Source organism: Pelecanus crispus, chromosome 25 (genome assembly GCF_030463565.1).
Source record: "Pelecanus crispus isolate bPelCri1 chromosome 25, bPelCri1.pri, whole genome shotgun sequence".
Lineage (NCBI taxonomy): Eukaryota > Metazoa > Chordata > Aves > Pelecaniformes > Pelecanidae > Pelecanus > Pelecanus crispus.
The window spans coordinates 2,232,515-2,240,879 of record NC_134667.1 but is presented as its reverse complement, the minus strand read 5'-3'; the positions used below and the strand labels follow the sequence as shown (position 1 = coordinate 2,240,879).

Sequence of the window (8,365 nt, the reverse complement as noted above, 5' to 3'; positions counted from 1 at the left end):
CCTGCCCTGCCCTGCCCTGCCCTGCCCTGCCCCAGTCCCAGGTTTCCAGCCTGCAGAGCAGGGCAGGGGGATGCAGGCGGGGGGAAGCAGTGTGCTGCCCGGGCAGGGGCAGGCTTCGTGCTTGTGTCTCACGCACCTCCCTCCCCTGGCCCTCAGCTCCCCGAGCAGAGGCCACCGTCCCCCCAGTCCCAGGGAGAGGCACTCCCTGCAGCTGAGGCCTGAGTGCCAGCATCCTCCCTGCGGAGCTCTGTCGCAGCCAGACCTCTCATGTGCCCAGGACAGCTGACAAAGCCGTGCTGAGGATCAGCCACTGCAGTGCACGGGCGTCAGTGCTGTTTAGTCACACGCTGGCCCGAGCAGAGTTTCCTGGCCCCCTTTGCCCCGCTGCTGCAATGATTGATGGAACACGTGTGTGCTCCTCTCTGGGCATCAGCCCCATGGAGATGGAAGCCTGCCCTTCACCTCACCTCCAGGGATGCTGGCGGGAAGAGGGGTGCAGGGGGAGGCCCGGTACCAGGACGAGGGCGTGTGAGATTTCTGCCCCCATGTCCCCCCACCACACACCCTGGGGTGCCGTCAGAGCCTGGGGGCACCTCAGCCCAGCGAGGCCATTTCCCTCACCCTCTTGCTCTGCTCCTGCTGTGCGGCTGGCGACGTGTGTGGCACAGAGGGCTGTAGCCCTGGGGGGCAGAGGAGGCTCAGGGGTTTTCTCCTCTCCATCGAGCCCTGAGTGGGTCAGGGCATGGGAGCAGTGCCTGCAGCAAGAGCCTCCTCCTGCCCATTGCCCTGCAGGGACGTTGAAGGGGCCGTGCTCTGCAGTGCAGCCCCGTGCCAGGGCCAGGCCCCAGTGGAGAGCTACTGCTGACTTCCCCCATCTTGGGAGGGTGCAAGGGCTGTTTTCTGCAGAGGGTGCCTGGGCACCCAGGGGACAAGAGGGCTATGCTTGTCACAGACATGTCACGGGAAGAGAGCGTCTCTGCTGCAGGCAGGTGTCAAGGGGATGTAGCTCAGTGGCAGAGCTCCTGCTTCGCGTGTGGGAGGTCCCGGGTTCAACCCCTGGCATCTCCAAGGGTGCTTTTTCCCTCCCTCCCTGGCCCGTCTGTGGGGTGAGGAGGGCTGTGCCTCTTTTGAGCCCCCTCTCAGAAGAGGGGCAGGCAGCTGTGCTGGACCGCAGCTCAGGTCACTGCCCTGCACCACAGACCCACCCCACCCACCGCCCAGGGACAATGCTTGGCAGCAGAGTGCCTGCGGGGAGAGCTCAGGGAGGGCACAGGCAGCAGCAGCGCGCTAGGAATCCTCCCTGGCTGCACTCAGAGATGTGGTGTGAGGCTGCTGCTGCAGCCCAGGTGCCCTTTGGGACCAGAGCCACACTGCCCTCGAGGCTGTCCAGGGCTAAGGGTCTCAGATTGTCCTGGCTCCAGCTGGAGATCCCAAACTGCCTGGGAAGGGACCAGGGAGAAGAGCCCAGCGTCTGTCCCATGCCACCTGCCCACCAGCTCTGCCCTCCCCACCTGTAATAGTTCTCTCTTGCTCTGGCACCTGGCAGAGCTTTGCCTCCTCCTCCTCCTCCTCCTCCTCTTCAGGGAGATGAGGCACAGGCCCTGGGGGTGTGTGAGGGTGCAGCACACCTGAGCCGGAATTGCCCATTGCATGGCATTTTGGGGCCTGAACACTCTGGCCCTGCAGGCTGGCTCCGTTCTCTGGAGCCAAGCAGGATCATCACTGTGCCCCAGATCTGTGCTTGCTCCTGCAGCTCCCAAGCACCTACCCAAGGGGCCTGATGGTGAGACCCCAACCTTCTGCACTGCTGCCCCACGCTGGGCAGAGCACGGCTGTGGAAAGCCCATGGGAGAGCAGTGTTCCCAAGGCAAGACCCCCAAGGAGATGGGTGACACACATGGGCACTGCAAACACAGCCTCCATCCCCCAGGAAACTCCCACCGGGGCAGGCTCCAGCCCTGCATCTCCACAGGGAGTGGTGGGCCCAGAGCTGGGGAGGTAGGGGCTGGCTCTGGGGCCAGGGGCTGCCTGCAGGAAAGCTCTATGCACTAGAGAAGATGAGTGTGTGAGCCTGGGCTCCCCCGAGACCCCCGCAGGGTCACCCCAGGGCTGGAGGAGCTCCCAGCAGGGAATGGGCCAACGCTGGCATGGCAGAGGCTCTTGGTGACAGCTGCCTCCTCCCCTCTTCTGCTCTAGGGCCACATCCTGCTCTTGGCAGTGATACTGAGCTGTGGATGCTCCCCGCAGGGAGCCATGGACACCCAGCGCACCTTCCAGCCTGCAGCAGAGGAGCCCATCGGGCAAGAGCTGGAGGCTGTGGAGACCCACCAGCGGCAGCAGGGAGGGCCCTCAGGGCTCCGTCTTCCTGCCCAAGTGTCAAATCCTTCTCCCCACATGGCTCCTGTGGGAAAGCTTTCTCTGCCCATGGGAGCTGGGGCAGGTGAAAGCACCAGCCCAGGGAGAGGGAGCCTGGCTCAGCTCCCAGCAGTGCCTGCTTTAGGGGAGTGTCCTGCTTTTGCCTGGGACAGAGTGAATTTTCTTCCACGGAGCTGGCATAGAGTTGTGTTTTGGATTTAGGATGAGAACAATGCTGGTAACACACTGATGCTTTAGTTGTTGCTGAGCAGTGCTCACACTGGTCAAGGGCTTTTCAGCTTCCCATGTCTGCCAGGGGCACAAGAAGCTGGGAGGGGGCACAGCCAGGACAGCTGACCCAAAGTGGCCAGAGGGACATTCCATACCATGTGACGTCATGCTCAGTATAGAAACTGGGGGGAGTTGGCCATGGGGCAGCAATTGCTGTTCGAGGACTGGCTGGGTATTGGTTGGTTGGTGGTGAGCAACTGCATTATGCATCACTTGCTTCGTATTTTTTATTATTATTATTATTATTACTATTACTCTTATTTTTATTGTTTCTACTACTTTTTATTTTATTTCAGTTATTAAACTGTTCTTATCTCAACCCAGGAATTTCCTCACTTTTGTCCTTCCAATTCTCTTCCCCAGCCCACCGAGGGGGAGGCTGAGCCAGCGGCTGTGTGGTGCTTGGCTGCCGACTGGGGCTAAACCACAACACCTGCCTAACGGTGGGACAAGGAAAGGCAATTCTCATGCCCAGTTTTTTTTCCTGATATGAGAAATGCCACTGCTGGAACGAAATCTCTCTCCCTGGCTGAGGAAGGGAACATCAGTGGTTCCTTCAGCCTCTTTCACAGCAGGTTCCCCTGGAGCCCCAGGGACACCTGAAGGGGGAAGGAAAAGCCACGCCTTGGGCTGGTCCTCTGCTGCTGAGCTGGGCTGGGCTCCTGGGAGCTCCTGGAAGCGGGCAGCGCTGCAGAGACAGCTCTGCCCAGGGGCAGCTCCTCTGCAAAGCGCAGCAGGGCTGAGGGCACTGCCTGCAGGCACCAAAGGGAGAGGAGCGAGGCAGAGAGAGATTAAAGGCACTGTGGAGTAGGAGGATACCGAGAGCTGACGGCAGGGGAGAAATGTTGCAACCACAGAACTAGCTGAGACTGGCAGATGCAAGAATGAAGAAGAAAAGGAGCAAGGAAACAATTCCTAGGGAATGAGGTAGCTTCAGAAGGCGGCCAGCCCAGCGACCAAGAAAAGCAATAGGAAATCAAGAGACCACCAACCAGAATTAAGTAATCGGACTTGGGTTCGGGTGATGGGTGGTACATTCTGGGAAAGCTGTCTGTAAGGGTATAACTGGGGTCTGCCATCTGCAGCAGGGGCTCCTTGCCTGGAGGCACCCAGCTCGAGCTGCTCTGCATGTCGGATAAATGAACCACGTATTTACTCAGCGGGCTGGCGACTCGTCTTCTGTGAGCAGGAACCTAGGGCCGAGCCCTGCTGAGGTGGCACCCACGTAATTCCTACCATGGTCTAGGTGGCGGCTGCGTCATTCCTGAAACAACAAGCCAGGTGCCTGCTCCTGCCCTATCACCTCCTCAGGCACCTGTGACATCACAAGAAGCTGCAGAAGCCAGGTGCGTGCTCCTGCCCTAAGCGCTACAGAGCCCCCTGTGACATCACAAGCACCTGCACGAGCCAGCTCCTGCTCCTGCCCTATCACTCCTCAGCCCCCTGTGACATCACAAGCACCTGCACAGCCCAGGAGCTTGCTCCTGCCACACCATCTACTCAGGCACTCCTGACGCCATGAGCAGCTGCGCAGAGAAGCTTCCTGCTCCAGCTTTGTCACCTACTCAGGCACACGTGACATCGCAAGCACATGAACAAGCCAAGTGCCCCCTTCTACCCCTTCACCTCCTCAACCACCTATGACCTCACAAAGGTCTGCAAGAGCCAGGAGCTTACTCCTGACCTAATAACAACACCCGCCATTGACATCACAAGCGTCTGCCCTAGCCAGGTGCCTCCTCCTGCCCTATCACATCTGCAGGGACAAATGACAACACAAGCTCCTCCACAAGCCAGGTGTCCTTCCATTCCCAAGCAGATACTCAGACAACAGTGACCTCAAAAGCCGCTTTGCAAGCCAGGGGTCTGCTTCTGCCCTCCCATCTAATCAGTCATCAGTGACATCACAAGCACCTGCATAAGGCAGCTGCCTTCTCTTGCTCCGTCAACTACTCAGGCACCTCTGACATCATAATGAGCTGCACAAGGAACGTTCCTGCTCCAGCCCTATCAGCTACACAGGTACAGGTGACATCACAAGCACCTGCACAAGCCAGCTGCATGCTCTTGTCCTATCAGTCACTCATCTACCTATGACATCTGTCCTGGTTTTGGCTGGGATAGAGTTAATTTTCTTCCTAGTAGCAGGCATAGTGCTGTGGTTTGGATTTAGTAGGAGAAGAATGTTGATAACACGCTGATGTTTTTAGTTGTTGCTGAGTACTGCTTATGCTAGTCAAGGACTTTTTCAGCTTCCCATGCTCTGCCAGGCGCACAAGAAACTGGGAGGGGGCACAGCCAGAATAGTTGATCCAAACTGCCCCAAGGGCTATTCCATACCATATGACGTCATGCTCAGTATATAAACTGGGGGGGTTGGCCGGGGAGCAGCGACCGCTGCTCGGGAACTGTCTGGGTATCGGTCGTCGGGTGGTGAGCAATTGCATTGTGCATCATTTGCTTTGCATATTATTATTACTATTATTATTATATTGTTATTATTATTATTTTACTTTATTTCAATTCTTAAACTGTTCTTATCTCAACCCAGGAGTGTTTCTCACTCTTACTCCTCCGATTCTCTCCCCCATCCCATCAGGGTAGGGGGAGTGAGCGAGCGGCTGCGTGGTACTGAGTTGCTGGCTGGGACTAAACCATGACAGTCCTTTTCGGCGCCCAACGTGGGGCACGAAGGGTTTGAGATAAGAACAGATTAACTAGAGTGTATTAAGGAATCTGTTAACAGTTGCCGGTCATGATATTAGTTCATCTGATCTGTACCATGTTCTTTTCTTGGCTGTGCATGTTAAAGCTTGGTGTTGGTCTGTGCATTGCGCTATGCTCTGTAGTGATTAAGGATGTTTTGATTGGGAGGTTCCTTATCAAAATCCTGACCTTGAGCATGGTTTTGTATCTGGGTTTTATACACAAGTCATTACTGTACTTCGGGTACCACCTCATGGAGAGAGTTAGCAATTATACCTTTCCCTCAGAGACGTTTGTTGTGGAGGAACTACAGAATGGCACCTTCATTACCTTATTCTATAATGCTTCCTCCTTCATTACAGAAAGTTTTCAGTATTTTGAACATCCCTGGGCAGTTAAGATACTTCTATTGATACTTCTTGGGAATATTGTTTTGGTTTTGACAAAGGTTAGTAAGCAATTTAAGAATATCATCCAGAGATCTGCCCCAAGGCTGGAGAGTTATGAGTGGCAGGGTGTGTGGGATCGTATGCGCAAGTACCTAGGGCAGTGGGGACCTCCAGTGTTTTGGAACTTCACCCCTGAACAAGGGCAGAATCCTGAAGAACTAGTAAAGTATTTGGAAGAAGTATGTTCTCACCCTGGCAACTCCAAAGAGACACAACTCATTGCAACATGCTGGGGACTGGCCCCTGCTTATAGAGCCCTGTTCAACACTATTCAGTACCCTCAAGGGAAAGAGAGGGTCTCTGGATCTGATGACAAAACAACAGGCACTGTGGCTACTCCAACCACAGCCATGAGCACTGTGGCTACTCCAACCACAGCCACAAGCACTGCAGCTACTCCAACACCCACCACAGGCACTGCAGCCACTCCAACCCCAGTGGCAGGCACTGCGGCTAAACCAGAGAACCAACCTGCGCCGGTATCAGTTGCCCCTATACAGAAGAAAAAATACACGAGGAAATCAGTTCATTTAGTAAGGGATGAAGATGAACCAGGGCCATCACGAGAACCACAGGAGGAAGAACCCATAAATGAGATGGTGACCACCCGATCCCTATCCCTGAGTGAGCTGCGAGATATGCGAAAAGATTTTGGTCGTCATCCAGGCGAGCACATCATCACCTGGCTGCTCCGATGCTGGGATAACGGGGCCAGTAGCCTGGATTTAGAGGGTAGGGAAGCCAAGCAGCTGGGATCCCTTTCCAGGGAAGGGGGCATTGACAAAGCAATTGGAAAAGGGGCAAAACCGCTCAGCCTTTGGAGGTGACTTCTGTCAAGCGTGAAGGAAAGGTATCCCTTCCAGGAGGATGTTATATACCGCCCAAGCAAATGGACCACTGTAGAGAAAGGTATCCAGTACCTGAGGGAATTAGGCGTGCTGGAGGTGATTTATAGTGACCTGAACGATGAGCAGTTAACCAAAGATCCAGATGAAGTCAGGTGCACACAATCCATGTGGCAGAAGGTGGTACGGAGCGCATCAGCATCGTATTCCAACTCGTTGGCAATACTAGCCTGGAAAGATGACGAGGCACCAACGGTGGATGAAGTGGCTAGACAACTCCGGGACTACGAAGAAAGTCTCTCTTCCTCCCTATGGGCCTGTGTCTCGACTGTGGAAAAACTGTCTGAAAAACTGTGCCAAGAGTTCCAACAACTCAGAGAGGATCTGTCCTACTCCCCACCTGCACAGACCAGTGTCTCAGCCATCAGGAGTCAACGTCCCTATGCTCAAGAGAGAGGATATAGAGGATACACACCATGGGGCACCCTGTGGTTTTACCTGCGTGATTATGGAGAGGACATGAGAAAGTGGGATGGAAAACCCACCTCAACCTTAGAGGCACGGGTGCGTGAGTTGCAAGGAAAAACTATTAGAAAAGGCAGTTCTCCCAGGAAAATTGCAGCTCCAGTTTCCAGTGAGCAGTTCCCGAGACAGAGTAAGAGGGCTAATTTTACTTCCGACCTTGATCAGGGGACTTTTGATTCACATTTACAGGAAGTGAACAATGAATACTGTGACCAGTGTTAGAGGGGCCCTGCCTCCAGCCAGGTGGAGGAAAGGGACAACCGGGTTTACTGGACTGTGTGGATTTGATGGCCTGGAACGTCAGACCCACAGGAGTATAAGGCTCTAGTGGACACTGGTGCACAGTGCACACTAATGCCATCAAACTATAGAGGGGCAGAACCCTTTTGTATTTCTGGAGTGACAGGGGGATCCCAACAGCTAACTGTACTGGAAGCTGAAGTGAGACTAACTGGGAATGAGTGGCAAAAGCACCCCATTGTGACTGGCCCAGATGCTCCGTGCATCCTTGGCATAGACTACCTCAGGAGAGGGTATTTCAAGGACCCAAAAGGGTACCGGTGGGCTTTTGGTATAGCTGCTTTGGAGACAGAGGAAATTAAACAGTTGTCCACCTTGCCGGGTCTCTCAGAGGACCCTTCGATTGTAGGGTTGCTGAGGGTTGAAGAACAACAGGTGCCGATTGCTACCACAACAGTGCACAGGCGGCAATATCGCACCAACCGAGACTGCCTGATTCCCATCCATAACCTGATTCGTCGACTGGAGAGCCAGGGAGTGATCAGCAAGACTCGCTCACCCTTTAGCAGTCCCATATGGCCAGTGCGAAAGTCTAATGGGGAGTGGAGACTAACAGTGGACTATCGTGGCCTGAACGAAGTTACACCGCTGCTGAGTGCTGCCGTGCCACACATGCGAGAACTTCAATAGGAACTGGAGTCAAAGGCAGCTAAGTGGTATGCCACAATTGATATTGCTAATGCATTTTTCTCCATCCCTTTGGCAGCAGAGTGCAGGCCCCAGCTTGCTTTTACCTGGAGGGGTGTTCAGTACAGCTGGAACCGACTGCCCCAGGGGTGGAAGCACAGCCCCACCATTTGCCATGGACTGATCCAGACGGCACTGGAACAGGGTGAAGCTCCAGAACATCTGCAGTACATGGATGATATCATTGTGTGGGGCAACACAGCAGAA

General features: G+C 54.8%; 1 non-coding gene across 1 annotated transcript; it reads left to right on the top strand.

The window, feature by feature from the left end:
- Positions 1 to 996: 996 nt before the first annotated feature.
- Positions 997 to 1,068, top strand: TRNAA-CGC (transfer RNA alanine (anticodon CGC)). Its single transcript has one exon. It is a non-coding gene; the product is annotated as a tRNA-Ala (tRNA).
- Positions 1,069 to 8,365: the final 7,297 nt, after the last annotated feature.